Raw genomic sequence first — 17,259 nt, forward strand, 5'->3', positions numbered from 1 at the left:
TTTTGTTTTCTTTGTTGCTTTATTTATTTTATTTTGTGATTAACTTTACTATAAAAATAGTTTTTTCCTGTTTTTTTGATTTGTTTTTTGCATTATTTATTTTCTTTTGTTTTTTTCTTTAATTTTTAATTCTGTTTGCTTTTAGGTTAGCAAAATTATAAACTTTTTGTTAGTGCCATTAGTTTTAGAAAAATTATAAACTTTCTGTTAGTGCCATTAGTTTTCAAATTTGAAAACACTTTTTAAGTTTTTTTTATTTTCTTTGTTTCTTTATTTATTTTATTTTGTGATTAACTTTATTATAAAAATAGTTTTTTCCTGTTTTTTTGATTTGTTTTTTGCATTATTTATTTTATTTTGTTTTTTGCTTTAATTTTTAATTCCGTTTGCTTTTAGGTTAGCAAAATTATAAACTTTCTGTTAGTGCCATTAGTTTTAGAAAAATTATAAACTTTCGGTTAGTGCCATTAGTTGAAAGTTGGCATGGGCCAGGGACTAATGGTCATGGTATTACGAGGGCCAAACCATAAGACATGAAAGCATTTCAAATGAACTCTGAAAAAGTTGAAAGTTGGGATGGTATCATAATTTCACCCACATAGCATGTGCATGTACAAAACGAACAATGGTAGCATGTTCGTGTGTTACAAAGTTGCGGGAGAAAGTCTTCACTTTTTCTTCGCTTGTGTCATTTGCTTATTGCGCCGTAACCATGGATAATCTTCATTGTTTATCAGGATGCTTGGGTCAGCCGTGACATTGAAGGGAGGAATTTCATGAAACTTTTCATAATCTTCAGACATGTCTGTCTTGCCGTCCACTCCCAGGATGTCCCTTTTTCCTGAAAGAACTATGTGGCGCTTTGGCTCATCGTATGATGTATTCGCTTCCTTATCTTTTGTTTTTCTCGGTTTGGTAGACATGTCCTTCACATAGATAACCTGTACCACATCATTGGCTAGGACGAACGGTTCGTCAGTGTACCCAAGATTTTTCAGATCCACTGTTGTCATTCCGTACTGTGGGTCTACCTGTACCCTGCCGCCTAACAGATTGACCCATTTGCACTTAAACAAAGGGACCTTAAAATCAGGTCCGTAGTCAAGTTCCCATATGTCCACTATGTAACCATAATATGTATCCTTTCCTCTCTCGGTTGCTGCATCAAAGCGGACACCACTGTTTTGGTTGGTGCTCTTTTGATCTTGGGCGATCGTGTAAAATGTATTCCCATTTATCTCGTATCCTTTGTAAGTCAATACAGTCAAAGATGGTCCCCTGGATAACATGTACAAATCATCACAAACAGTGTTGTCACCTCTGAGACGTGTTTCCAACCAACTGCTGAAAGTCGTGATGTGTTCACATGTAATCCAGTCGTCGCACTGCTCCGGGTGTTTGGAGCGCAGACTGTTCTTGTGTTCATCGACATACGGGGTCACCAAGGTAGAGTTCTGTAGAACTGTGTAGTGTGCTTGAGACCAAGAATATCCGTCCCTACATATTATTGAGTGTCTTCCAAGAGTGCCTTTTCCAGTCAGTCTCCCCTCATACCGCGATTTAGGGACACCTATATTGTTAAGGCCAGGAATGAAGTCAACACAAAACCCGATAACATCCTCTGTTTGATGGCCCATGGAGATGCTTCCTTCTGGCCTAGCGAGATTACGGCCATATTTCTTTAGGACTCCCATGAACCTCTCAAAGGGGAACATATTGTGTAGAAATACGGGCCCCAGGATGACAATCTCGTCGACTAGATGAACTAGGACGTGCGTCATGATATTGAAGAAGGATGGTGGGAACACCAGCTCGAAACTGACAAGACATTGCGCCACATCACTCCTTAGCCTTGGTACGATTTCTGGATCGATCACCTTCTGAGAGATTGCATTGAGGAATGCACATAGCTTCACAATGGCTAATCGGACGTTTTTTGGTAGAAGCCCCCTCAATGCAACCGGAAGCAGCTGCGTCATAATCACGTGGCAGTCACGAGACTTTAGGTTCTGAAACTTTTTCTCTGGCATATTTATTATTCCCTTTATATTCGACGAGAAGCCAGTCGTGACCTTCATACTGAGCAGGCATTCAAAGAAGATTTCTTTCTCTTCTTTCGTAAGAGCGTAGCTGGTAGGACCTTTATACTACTTCGGAGGCATGCCATCTTTTTCGTGCAAACATTGCAGGTTCTCCCGTGCCTCAGGTGTATCTTTTGTCTGCCCATACACGCCCAAGAAGCCTAGCAGGTTCACGCAAAGGTTCTTCGTCACGTGCATCACGTCGATTGAGGAGCGAACCTCTAGGTCTTTCCAGTAGGGTAGGTCCCAAAATATAGATTTCTTCTTCCACATGGGTGCGTGTCCCTCAGCGTCATTCGGAACAGCTAGTCCACCAGGACCCTTTCCAAAGATTACATAGTGTAAATCATTGACCATAGCAAGCACGTGATCACCGGTGCGCATGGCGGGCTTCTTCCGGTGATCTGCCTCACCTTTGAAATGCTTGCCTTTCTTTCAACATTGATGGTTGGTCGGAAGAAATCGACGATGGCCCAGGTACACATTCTTCCTGCATTTGTCCAGGTATATACTTTCAGTGTCATCTAAACAGTGCGTGCATGCATGGTATCCTTTGTTTGTCTGTCCTGAAAGGTTACTGAGAGCGGGCCAATCGTTGATGGTCACGAACAGCAACGCCTTAAGGTTAAATTCCTCCTGTCTGTGCTCATCCCACGTACGTACACCATTTTTATTACACAGCTGTAAAATTTCTTCAACTAATGGCCTTAGGTACACATCAATTTCGTTGCCGGGTTGCTTAGGGCCTTGGATGAGAACTGGCATCATAATGAACTTCCGCTTCATGCACATCCAAGGAGGAAGGTTATACATACATAGAGTCACGGGCCAGGTGCTGTGATTGCTGCTCTGCTCCGCGAAAGGATTAATACCATCCGCGCTTAAAGCAAACCATACATTCCTTGGGTCCTTTGCAAACTCATCCCAGTACTTTCTCTCGATTTTTCTCTACTGCGACCCGTCAGCGGGTGCTCTCAACTTCCCATCTTTCTTTCGGTTCTCACTGTGCCATCGCATCAACTTGGCATGCTCTTAGTTTTTGAACAGACGTTTCAACCATGGTATTATAGGAGCATACCACATCACCTTCGCAGGAACCCTCTTCCTGGGGGGCTCGCCGTCAATATCACCAGGGTCATTTCGTCTGATCTTATACCGCAATGCACCGCATACCGGGCATGCGTTCAGATCCTTGTATGCACCGCGGTAGAGGATGCAGTCATTAGGGCATGCATGTATCTTCTCCACCTCCAATCCTAGAGGGCATACGACCTTCTTTGCTGCGTATGTACTGTCGGGCAATTCGTTATCCTTTGGAAGCTTCTTCTTCAATATTTTCAGTAGCTTCTCAAATCCTTTGTCAGCCACAGCATTCTCTGCCTTCCACTGCAACAATTCCAGTACGGTACCGAGCTTTGTGTTGCCATCTTCGCAATTGGGGTATAACCCTTTTTTGTGATCCTCTAACATGCGATCGAACTTCAGCTTCTCCTTTTGACTAATGCATTGCGTCCTTGCATCGACAATGACCCGGCGGAGATCATCATCATCGGGCACATCGTCTGGTTCCTCTTGATCTTCAGCAGCTTCACCCGTTGCAGCATCATTGGGCACATCATCTGGTTCCTCTTGATCTTCACCAGCTCCCCCCGTTGCAGCATCACCGTATTCAGGGGGCACATAGTTGTCATCGTAGTCTTCTTCTTCGCCGTCTTCCATCATAACCCCTATTTCTCCGTGCCTCGTCCAAACATTATAGTGTGGCATGAAACCCTTGTAAAGCAGGTGGGAGTGAAGGATTTTCCGGTTAGAGTAAGACCTCGTATTCCCACATTCAGTGCATGGACAACACATAAAACCATTCTGCTTGTTTACCTCAGCCGCATCGAGAAACTCATGCATGCCCTTAATGTACTCGCGGGTGTGTCTGTCACCGTACATCCATTGCCTGTTCATCTGCGTGCATTATATATAATTAAGTGTCCAAATTAATAGAAGTTCATCATCACATTAAAACCAAAGTGCATACATAGTTCTCATCTAACAACATATAGCTCTTCAGAGCATCTAATTAATTAAACCATACATTAAAACTATGTAAAACATTTCAATGCGAAAACAAATGCGATCATAATCGCAACCAAGGTAACAATTGATCCAACGGCATAATGATACCAAGCCTCGGTATGAATGGCATATTTTCTAATCTTTCTAATCTTCAAGCGCATTGCATCCATCTTGATCTTGTGATCATCGACGACATCCGCAACATGCAACTCCAATATCATCTTCTCCTCCTCAATTTTTTTTATTTTTTCCTTCAACAAATTGTTTTCTTCTTCAACTAAATTTAACCTCTCGACAATAAGGTCGGTTGGCATTTCCGATTCACATACATCCTAGATAAATAAAATCTATGTCACGTTGGTCGGCATAATTTTCATAAACAATAAATGAACCAATAGTTATAAAGATAATATACATACCACATCCGAATCATAGACAGGACGAGGGCCGACGGGGGCGGATACCAAAACCATCGCACTATATAAGATGCAATAATAAATGTAAGAAAATGATACAAGTATCTATCTAAACATACAAGTAAGAATATTTTTCCTTTAAGAAAGAAGATAAGAACAAGAGGCTCACCACGGTGGTGTCGGTGATGAGATCGGCGCGGGTGATCGACGGCGGTGAAGACGGGGACGGGGCGTGACAGACCGCTAAATCTAGACAAATCTCGAGAAAAATGGAGCTTGGAGGTCGAGCTTCGAGAGGAGAAAGCTTAAATAGTGTGGCTCGGGCATTCCATCGAACACCTCATGTGCATAGGAGGTGAGCTAGAGCAGCACAAAGCCCTCTCCCCCTCGGCCAGAGAAAAACAGAGCACTGGGGTGCTCTGCTCGCGAGCGAGGGGTATATATAGACACCTCATTGGTCCCGGTTGGTGACATGAGCCGGGACTAAAGGGGAGCCTTTGGTCCTGGTTCAAGACACCAACCGGGACCAATGGTGGTGGGCCAGGAGCGAGGCCCATTGGTCCCGGTTCATCCCACCAACCGGGACCAAAAGGTCCAGATGAACCGGGACCAATGGCCCACGTGGCCCGGCCGGCCCCCTGGGCTCACGAACCGGGACCAATGCCCACATTGATCCCGGTTCTGGACTGAACCGGGACTAATGGGCTGACCCGGCCTGGACCAAATCCCTGTTTTCTACTAGTGAGAGTTCCCCGGCCGACAACAACGTCTACGACAGTGTTGTTCTGCAGGACCTAAGTTTTTAACCAGATTAGATGATTGGCAGCAAAAGGAAGAGAAAAATAAAACAAGCTACTCATTATCCACCCTAGAGCTTTTTGAAAAAAAATCCATCCTAGAGTTGGGCTGGATATGAGGGGCGTTAGTCGGCCCGGACGCCCACGATCGATTTGAGGAGCCTAGTTTTGTCACGGTTTTATGAACAGACACTAACCAAGCAGTTTGCGTGGCCAGTTTAGGGACTCCAGTGTAGATGCTCTATAGGCTAGCACACCAAACTTTTTCTGAGAAACTGATGGTGAATATTACAACGAAGCTTCTCACTCCAAGCTCCAAATAGCAACGGCGACATGCAGAAACCGATATTTGTACGGCAAATAACACCAAAATCAACATACATCGCCAAGCCATTCGCTTCCAATATGTCGTGCGTGCGTGTCCACTTCCGTGAAAAACAATTGGGGCAGACGTCGTTGGCACCCAAGCCAACTGTAACTGCAAGTGACTGTAAGCATAGTAGATTTTGGAGTTTTGTCTTTAATTTCCCAGACGACTTATATTATACGAGTAATAATACCAAGTACTAATGAAGAGAGTTAGCATATTTGTCAGATAGGTTCGTTCCAACTTGCATGGAAGGCGCCACGGCGACCAGAGCAAGTACGCCCGTACTCTCACGAGCTGTACCAACAAGGAGAGATGATAAGATAGTGAAGCCGGATGGCGACAGATGGATGATGTATATCCAACCAACCCGCGCGGTCTCTGGTCGGTCGACGTGCAAGAAATCGTTGCTGCACATGACTAGTAGTAGCACTTTCCTTCGTTTGAAAATGAAAATAAGTGTCTTGAATTTAGTATAACTTTATACTAAAATTGATATAAAATTAAGACACATTTTTTGAGATCGTGGGAGTATCATTTCGGTATCTTGAGTTTTGGACGATCCCTGCGGCTGCCGGTCCAATGTTGGTAGTAATCAAAACCAAACTTGGCAACAAACGAAGTTGATTGATTGGACGGTCACAGGTCACGGCGTGCAATCTTAGTCGCAACGAGAACGACCCGTACGGAGCAGGATGGATCGATGGACGGTAAAAACGACGGACGCATGCTCGGAACATGGCAGTGTCCTCGACCCGGTCCCAAAATTCTTCGACCGCGATGCCTCACACGGGAGTACCCGCTGCACATTGCGACCACTGCCAGAGTAGTACGTACTATACTCCTACCAAGCGAGGAAAAGCGCGTGCGAGTACAAATCGAATCCAACCGGCAAATTCTTTCCCGCGTGGGCGGGGAGATGGACTCGCAAAGGTCGTAGTTCAGCGTACAGAAACGGCAAGGATGCGGATGTGTACAGTACTCCTACGTGTACGTGTGTAACAATCATCGCCACATCGCAAAAAAAGTAAAAAACCGATCATCGCAATAATATAAGTACATCCTTGTCAGAACAAGAGGGCGACGCACGGACAAACAAGCATGACAGGCATCGAATCTTCTCTACGAGTCATCAGCATGCATGCAGCACCCCCGGCCTAACCGCGTGTACGTACGTACGTAGACTTGACCTGAGCTACTCTAGATGGATCGGGTTCCCCGGCTGACAGTGACATGTACGCACGCACAGAGTGCGGCCATCAGTAGGAATAGGACCAACCAAAGTAACCGCACGACACGATCGATATATACGGAAAAAAAACGAGAAGCAGGAGGGAAGGGAACGTACTTTTGTGAACCGCGTCATCGGATCCTCTTAGAAGATTTAGGGGTAGATGGCATGACAATGATGGATGATTGCCAAAGAATTCATGCAAAGTGTACAAAAAGTGGGGCTGGCTGTTCTCTTCACTCGGTTTGGTTCTGGCCACCTTTCCTCGATCCCTTGTGTCGATCACAAGTGATTCTTCAGAACTAATTGTAGACAGGGTCACGCGGCACTGCAGACTGCAGAACCCCGTGGCCCTGCTGCATGTTAGCTGGTCGAAGGAGGGAAAAATGCCCCACGCGTTTCGGTCGCCAGTGGACCGTGTGAGACTGGCCACAATGGAAGTAACATCACTAGTAGTAGTAATATCACATTTTTTAAGATAATTTTACTTATGTGGCATATATTTAATAATGAAAGAGGCGATGGTGGTAACTTAGCTAGTTACTGTAACATCACACATACCAAGACAATATGAGTCTATAGGTTAATAAATGAACCATAACATGACAACACACATATGTTACTACCCACTGTGGAGGTAGTAATATAGCCTAGTAAAATGTGATGTTACTAACATAGCCTAGTAAAATTGTGACTAGTCTGAGAGGATGGTGAAAGTTGTTCTTTTTTTATCTGATGATGATGAAGAGAGACCATGGTCAAAGTTTTAGTTTTTTTAACATAGTACAGACACATACACTTATACATACGCACATACACTCGTTCCTATGAGTATCTTCGAAAGACTAAGCTGGTACATCTATGAGCATCTTCAAATTGGCGAAGTCGCTAAAGACGCCTTCGTAATCGGCGGGGCGTCTCCTCACACTAAGCGTACATCGTCGGAAGGACTAAAATACATGCCAGGCTGCCAGCAGTGTCAAATTTAGGACTCCTGGATTGGTCTTTTTTGCCGCATGCGTCTCGAATGCGCACACATGTGCATCTTGCTTGCAAGCAAAAATAATTAATTATTATTTTTAGCAATTTGACTGTTCATTGGGTTTATCTGAGCCCGGGCTCCTAAGTGGATTATCAAGCAAGTTACCCTACTCTACCGGTCGCGAAGATCAATTTCCGAGGACTGAGGACTGCACCAAGTTATTTTTTTATTTCTAAGTGATGGTGAGAAGAATTGCAAGGAAGCTTCTCAGTCCAAACTCCAAAATCCAAATAGCACCCACGGCAGAAACCGACATTTAGAGCAAGTACAATAGAGCCTAGTCAGCCGGCTGCAAGCCACTCCACATCAGAAAAATCCTACCTGGAGGGAAGAGAAGGGAGGAAAGAGAAGGGAGCGGGCGCTCCGTCAGTCGCCCGGCTACAACGCCAAAACCAAAGAACAGCCGCCCGCTTGCAGCCTGAGGCGGGCGCCAGAGCTGGCGATTCCGATCCGGTGCGCCTCCCGCGCTTCTTCCTCTCCCTGCGCGCCAATTCTTCCCATGCCTAGCCCCGAATCGCTTCCTGCACGCCACAAATCGAAGCCTCAAAGCCTCCAAATCACCCATAAATCAGCCCATCCCCAACCCTAGAACCACCGGCGGCGTCAAATCAAGCAAGCAGGTGGGCGTCGACGCCACATCTTGTCCAGCCGGCGCCTCAACCCGTCTCACCAGCGACGCCTCGTCTCATCCCGCCGGCGCCGCAGCCCGTCCTGCGACGGCCTCATCCCGCTGGCGGCCTCCTCTGCACCGGACATGTTTGCTCACGAGGCTGCAGCAACGAGTGTAGCAGGTACTTCGGGTCAAGGCCGTTGCTGGGCGCCGCCTGCTACATCTGCTTGGCTACACGACTGAGAATATTGACGACTCCGATCCGCAAGCATGGTATGCATCTAGGTTAACATAGTTAATCAGAATCTGATGCTTGTAGCTACACTCGTGTCCCTACTTATCTCAACGCTGAAAAATCAGATGCTTTTGAGGCGTCTTTTCTCTGTACGGTGTGGAACTGCTGTGCTTTGTATCATATATGCTCCATATATGACATTTTTTTAACCCTGAATTTGTATCATATATGGCTCCATATGTGACATGCTCTGTAATCTGTATGATGTGAAGCTGCTGTGCTTTGTTTCATATATGGCTCCATATATGCCATGCTTTTTTAGGCTGAATTTCTATCATATATGGCTCCATATATGCCATGCTCTTTTAGGCTGAATCTGTATCATATATGGCTCCATATATGACATGCTCTATATATCTGATGCTTGTAGCTACACTAGTGCCCCTACTTATCTCAACTCTGCTCTTTTAGGCTGCATTGTCCTTTCCTCTGTCATGGCTGCATGTTCATCTGATACTTCTAATTTAGATGTGGTATGAGTTGATCATCTAGTATACTCCTACTTGACACTAGGAGGCTGATTGAAATGGCCACAAAGTTGTTGTTTATATTGGATCACAACAGGTGATATACACATGTAGTATTAAATGTCTAAGTAATTATTAGGGCCAGTCTTACAGCCAGCCTAAAAGCCTGTCTATTGTGCGTGTAGGCTTTATAGGTGACGTGGAGATGGTTTAAAGCCAGCAGCCGGCTGAGCTATTAACCATGCTCTTACACGGCGATGGCACCAAAATCAACATATGTCGCCATTCCATTCCAATATGCATGCAGCCGTCGCCACCTCAGTCCCACGCAAGTACCGACACCACCCAGCTCACCCGGGTCGCTGCCCCAACGCCGTGTGTGTCCACTTTGTCCATGTCCACTGCGAGCTGTACGTCTTGAGCAGTGAAAAAACAATCATTTGTGCAGCACGTCGTTGGCAAGTGAACCAACTGTAACTGCAAGTGACATCAAGTATGAGAGCTAGGCAGCTAGCATTTGTCAGGTAGGTTCGTTCCAAGTTGCATGGCAAGAGCCACGTACACCTGTACGCTCGCGAGCTGTAGTCAAGGTTTTGGTTACCAGTCGAAATTTTAAGATTTTCCATGGTTACCGCGTATTTCCGTGCCCCTCGGTAAATCACCATACCGAGCAAAAAATACCATTCTTTTTTTTTTTTGAGTTTAAACACTCGATTTACAGTAAAGTATGTATGATCTAATTAATGCAATCAAAGTTGGTTATGGCATGTTGGTAGCAACCTAGTTCCTGTTTTGAGAGGTCTCTGGTTTGAATATTCGTTCATTCACTTATTTGAATTCAAAATTCAACTATAAAATTCGATCGAAATATTTCGGTATTTGTCGGTATTTCTCGGTAACCGTGGTAACCATATTTACCAGTCCCCCTCGGTAAAATTGCCTCATTCGGTAACCAAAACCTTGGCTGTAGTGACGACGAGAGATAATAAGGTATACAAATACAGTGCATACATGAAGGTTGCATTGGCTTGGACTTGTGCGACCAAAAGTAGGTGGAATCGCAGTTTTCGTGTAGGTACCAAAAGTACAGTGCATACATCGATGTATCCAATTTCCAATCCAACCGAACCCGCGACGTCCCCGGTCGGTCGACCAGCAAATGGAACGGACAGACGTATGCCTCCTACTCGCGTCTACGTGTGCCCGATTAAAGTAAACTTTACCGATTGTGTTGGACAGCACGCATGCGATCGATCCATGATGAGTATTTTGGTATCCTTTTGGGGTAGTTGATTTGGTATATATATCATTTTTGAAGTTTATTTTTTGATATGTATCTTGTTGTGTTGGACTTTCGGTGAACCCTGTGGCCGGCTACCGGTGGACTTCTCGTCGTTGAAACTCGAAATCATACTTGGCAACCGAGCGAAGTTGATTGATTCGGCATATCCTATGTACTCCGAGTAGTCACAGGTCACGCCGCGATCTAGCTTGGTCGCAGTGAGATGAGATGACACCACACCCACCGGGATGTTTGGACAAAAATTACCGCAAAATTCTCCTACGTACGTACCTCGTCACGTCGGGTCCCAGAATTCTCCAGCCGCGATGCCTCGCAAGTGCCCGCTGCAGTATCACACGGACCAGGGACATTTTTTCCTAAATCATTTCTCTTTTGAATAGCCATAGCAAGCCGTGAAAAGCGCGTGCGTACGTTCAACTACTGATCCAAGCGGCCGATAAGTTTACGGCCAGCAGGTGCCGCAGCTTCCCGCGTGGCCTTGAGAGATCTAGATCGACTCGGTTGCTCCTATCTCTACTTATATATTACTAATAAACAATCAAACATTATTTTTTCTACCCGCACCCAAGCAAATGTCTATGGACACACTACCGCCACAGGATTAAGCCCAGACGACTTAATCTAACAGCCATCATTAATCTAATTGCGATCTAATGTACGCTTAACAATTTACCTAGGCTGACCATACTCCACCAGGCTGAAAACCACCGTGTCCGCAACCCTGCCATATATCGCGCGACTAGAAAATAAGGAATAAATTGATTCGCGTGATTTGTGGCCTGCATGCAGGGGCGTTATCATGGATTGGTTCGTTTTCTTAGGTATTAATGACAAATTAAAAGGGATGATTACGTACCACGCAAAAAAAGAGGAAAGATTGGATGGAGAGAAGATATAATGAATGCATGGGGCACACACTAGGAAAGAGCGAGGCGGATGCATGTGATTAAAGGCTGATTAATTACACGGACGGTTTTGTATTCCCGGATTATCTGAGGATCATGAATAGACTAATAAACCTGACTGGAGAGTGCTAAAATTACGGGCTGCTATTCACGTTACGTTGTGCAAAAATCACGGATCTGTTGTTCACGTCACTATTCGAGGAAAATGACTCCTCTAAGCGCACGAGCGATAGGGTTTCACCGCCGCCGCCGTCCCTTGTGCTGCTCCGCCCGCTGCATCTCCTCCGCGCGCGACTCTCTGGCCCTCCAGGCCTTCAAGTCTACCTTTCTCTGCCCTTGCTACCTGTCTCCTATCCTAGGTCACGGTTCTCCCCCGATGTATCGATGCCGTTGGCTGTCGATTCTGCCATTCCGTTCCTGCTATTTGTGGGTAGGTGCTCCTCCCCTCGCCTGCGGGCGGCCTCCATCGTCAATCGTCTGTTAGTGCTGGTGATCAGCTGCATGCATCCAATGGAGAAGGGACGCGGCAACCATTCATGTTCTGAACACGCGTAGCAATAATCCACCCCAAAACCAGTCGAATACGAATGCAACCTCTAGGCACATTTTTTCTGTCTCTCTCTAATATTTTTCTCTCTCACACAGTGACATATCTGCACCATCGGTCCTTTCTTGCCGCTAATCTTCTTTCCGAGGCGAGCGGCCACGCAGTACGAGACTCAGTTGAACGATGACCATTGTCCAGAAGCGTTTGATTTTCTTTGTACATTTGGTGACTATATACAAATTTGATATTATTACCAAACTCATTTCATTGTTTGCTTGCAGTTTACATATTGGATTTGCCATGCAAAACATTCTATCTAGGCAACATTTTTTTTGCGGGAATAGACAACATCTTTTTGTTCAAGATATACGTGGGCGTTTTTTACCGTTTTCCACTTCCCTATATGAAATATGTTGCATACATCATCCCTAGCAGGCTTAGGCAGAGAGCAACGTATATCTCTACTGTGATTTTTGTATTACCTTGTTCTTTTGAGCACCATCAATAAAGAGTACAACAGCCCAAGAATATTACCGCTATTTAAAACACAGGTATCAGCTCATTGACCACATTTTAATGTATTTTGTACCGCCTCTTTCACTGTTATCGAATATTTAGATTGTCATCAACTAATGCCCATACCATGTTAAGCTATGAGCAGACTCACCCAGGTGATTATTTCCTATCTGCTCAGGACAGTGTATCAATGTGGAAAAATCAGCGGTGATGTTTAGCCCTAATACCCCAGCGGCAGAGCGGAACACAGTTAAAAATGTGCTAAGGATACACAGCGAGTCCTGGAATGAGAAGTACCTGGGACTCCCCGTGCATGTGGGGCGCTCTAGACGGAAAGCTTTTGCATACGTGAAAGGGGCTATTGCAGGCAAGGTGTATGGGTGGAAGGAGAAACTCATCGTGAAAACAGGGAGGGAAGCACTTGTGACTGCCGTCGCGCAAGCCATCCCTACTTTCGCTATGTCCTGCTTTGATCTCACCAAGGGCTTCTGCCATGAGATTAGCTCCATGATCGGCAACTACCGGTGGAGTCAACAAGATAAAGAAAACACGATACACTGGATCGGATGGGACAAGCTCACCATGCCGAAGGCGAAAGGGGGCCTTGGGTTCCGGGATATGCACAGTTTCAACATAGCAATGTTGTCTAGGCAGGCCTGGAGACTTATACAACAACCAGATACATTATGTGGCCGACTCCTTAAAGCTCGATACTTCCCCCACTCCCATGCATTAGCTGTTGAGGCTAAGGATGGCATTTCGTATGCTTGGCGAAGTTTATTGCAGGGGTTGCAGCTTGTGCGTGAAGGATATATATGGCGTATAGGAGACGGCGCTGATGTGAAAATCTGGTCTGACCCCTGGATACCTCGCCCTTGGTCACGAACTGTTATCACACCGAGGGGAAATAACTTGCTGGAAAGGGTTAGCGATCTGATTGATCCAGCAACAGGTCAATGGGATGTGCAGCTTGTACGGACGGATGATGCACGTCTAATACTCCAGATACCGCTGCGGGATGGTGTACAAGACTTTATCGCCTAGCAGTTTGATAGCAAAGGGGCTCACTCAGTCAAAAGTGCATATAAATTATACGTCGAGTTAACAAGGCAGAGGAAGAACGGAGGGCAGGGGATGAGCACTCATGTAGCTGGGAATCTGGACACTTGCCAGGACATCTCATGGAAGAGAATCTGGAAATTACCATGCCCCAGGAATGTGCAAATGTTCGCGTGGAGAGTTAAACATGAGTCCCTAGCCCTCTTAACAAACTTGCAGAAACGCGGACTGGAAGTGGAAAGCACACGCTGCTTATTCTGTGGACGGGCAGACGAAGATGGGGCTCACCTATTTATCAAATGCAAGGCAGTTAAGGAGGGCGGGAGGGAACTAGCGTTGGAGAAGGAAAGGATTGAGCTGGAACAAATTTTGTCCGTGCATGCAATGATGGACTACGTGTGGGGGCTAGATGAGAAGAAACGCATGCATATTCTAACCTTCTAGTGGCACTGGTGGAGTGTACGCAACAAGCTAAGGAAAGGGGAGCTAGCTGCGTCAGCAGCGGAGATTGCAAGGCGAACACGCACTGCAGTCATGGAATATATGCAAGTCTATCTTAGCCCACCGAAGGAAGTTTCCATGGACAAGTGGACTACCCCGCCTCATGAGATGCTGAAAATCAATGCGGATGGGTCCTTTGTCCCATGTGAAGGACATGCTGGATGGGGCGCTGTGGCGAGAGACTCGGCCGGGAGTATTATAGCAGCAAGGGCTGGCAGACAGGACCACATACATGATGCATTTGCGGCGGAAGTTGCAGCATTGTCCAACGCTGTAGCCCTTGCAGCTGAGGGTCATCTTTGAAACAGACTCACAACTACTAATGGAAGCCATGGATCTCCGGAAGGCCGACTCGTCAGCGTACGCGGCTATCATCGAGGACACGAAGTACCAGCTGAAGATGTGGTTCTCTCAGCATAAGATATCTGCATGTCGTCGTAGTGCCAATGCTGTAGCGCATGAATTAGCCAATATTGGCCGGTTGTACCCAGTAGACCACGTTATGAACTGGGGGTCTGATGTATCAGCCCAAGTGGCTGCTTGTGCCTCGAGCGATTTGCCCGAGCATCGTTGAGTTATAAAGCGTTGCTTTGACCTAAAAAAACATTATCTATACTTTTGAAAAATCTAAGTTATTTTTTTCTCTCATGCAGTAAGTTTTGACTTGTTGAAGATAGAAGGTATAGCAGCTCTAAGCCTGATGTAGTATTGGCGTCTAATGGGGCATTAACAAGCTGTGTATAAAAACTAATTTGCTTTACTGCTGTCGGCTCTGAGAGGGACGAGCATCAGGTTGTGAACATTTTTATCTTCAAAACCTTTTTTTAGTCAGCTGTTTCCATAAAGAATTAGTCAATGTTGTTTCTCATGCATCAACTTATTTTAGTGGAGCTGAGCATTATGAAGATTTGTAAAGGCTTTGGGGTTGCTAATCTGAACAACCATTATGATAAATGGTAGTATGTTCATTCATGTTTTTTTTTGAGGAAACATGTCATCATATAAAAGATCTACAATAAGCATCACTGCCCAGCGTCTGGATATAACTCGGTCATATCTGCTTGGGTTTGTCCCTACTAATTAATTGGACTAGCCCCTTTAATCCATGTATTTGTATCATCCAGTGCAGCTAAGTATATCTAGCAAATGAGTGCGACTGGGTTAATGAAGGCGGCCAAAGAAGCACATCCACCTTACACCTCGGCTTCGGCTGCCTTGGCTATCTTGTGAATTATGGGTTTGTATCCTTGTAAGACTTCTTTCTATGTTTCTTTTCTTGGTTTGATTTTTGTGGTGTCCATCCTGCATGGTATCAGATGCATCTAGGAAAAATAAATGTCGCTCCATGCTTGGAAACGCTGGCGTCAAGAAGCTCAATTAAGATATAAAATAACATGCAAATCAGTCGTGCATTGCACGTGCATGCTTACTAGTTCAACGTAAAAGGCTGGTACATGAACAAGAGGGCTGCCATGCGGATGTGGATACCGCTCTGGTCGTATCCATTTTATTTTTGTCAGAACAAGAGGGCGACGGAGGGACAAGGTAGGCATAGATAGAATCTTCTCAACGCGTCACCAGCAGTACTCCCTCATCCTCACCGCGTGTAGACTGAGACTCGAGCTCTGTCGAGTTCCCCGGGTGGCAATGACATGTACGCGAGTGTTGCTGGTAGAGTGAGTGGTAGGACCAAAGCAGCAGCAAAACGTGCACGTACTTTTGTGAACCGCGTCATCAGATCCTCTTTCAGACATGGCGACCAATGATGATCAGCATTTGATGCCAAAGAATCCATGCATAATAAGTACACAAAAGGGGGTGGCTGCTTCACTCGGTTGATTCTTTTTTTTTTTGAAACAAGGCAAAAGATTTGTCATATTCATTGAATAAGAAGGAGTATTAGGGGTCTTGGCCAAAGGCCAAATACAACGTATCACTCTCGTGGCATGATATTACACAAATGTTTCGCACCGGCCAGACACCATAGCGTCATCTCGTCTTTGATTCTAGCTACTAAAACCCCAACGGGCACTGCGACAGTACGAAATACCCTAGCATTCCGCTCTTTTCAAATTTCCCAAGAGACGAGCAACATAAGGCAGGTAAGCGGTCGTCGAGATTGCGTCCTGTTGGAAGCGTTGGCGCTCCACCACTTCTTCACCGTGTCAACCATGGCCCAGTTCTGCGGGTAAATGTCATGAAGGCCAAGCCACGCTTTAATCATGTTCCATACTCTAACCGTGTAGCGGCATTTAAAAAGCAGATGAGCGCCGATTCCTGAACTTGCTTGTACAGGGGGCACATGTTGCAATTAGGCCACCCTCGCTTCTGAAGCCGGTCTGCCGTCCAGATTCTATTGTTGATGACTAGCCAAGCGAAAAACTTGCATTTTGGGGGGGCCCAAGTTGTCCAAACAATTTGAGGCAAGTCCGAGTCGACTAAACCGAGAAACTGCGCACTGTAAGCCGTTGCTGCGGAATAGTGACCATCCTTGGTGAGCTTCCAAATGATGAAGTCAGGCATGTCAGGTATTAGCTGAACATGAGATAGCTTCTCCCATAGGTTGACGAACTCATGAAGATGGTCAACAGTCATGCCCTGAGAGGTCTTCACCTTAGACGAACTCGGTTGATTCTGGAATCCTAGCCCCTGTTTCAATATGATGTAATTCAAATTTGTCAGGTATAGCTGGGTTGTGCGACGTTGCTGCTCGAGAGGAGCGGTGGTATGTCGGGGCGGCGGCCCCGGAAGGCGGTGCCGGTGGAGTGTGCTGGGCGCGACGGAGCGGTAGATGTCGGGCGGCAGCCCTGAGAGGATCACTTTGGGGGCCAGGTTTCTGTGGCAACGATGATGGTGGGAGCGATGTCGGCGACGCGGCAATGGTTGCGGTACTCGGCTCTTTTCCGGCGTGTCCGCGGTATTGCTTCGGCTTGTTTGTTGCTGTGGAGTCAAAGCTGCGGTGGCGAGGCCCTGTGGTATACGATGACTGGCTGCAAGTGGCCCGTTCGGTGATTTTCCGTGGCGCCAACTTTTGTCTGGTTTTGTCCTTCCGAAT

This window comes from Triticum dicoccoides, chromosome 3A (assembly GCF_002162155.2).
Source record: "Triticum dicoccoides isolate Atlit2015 ecotype Zavitan chromosome 3A, WEW_v2.0, whole genome shotgun sequence".
In the NCBI taxonomy this organism is placed as follows: Eukaryota; Viridiplantae; Streptophyta; class Magnoliopsida; order Poales; family Poaceae; genus Triticum; species Triticum dicoccoides.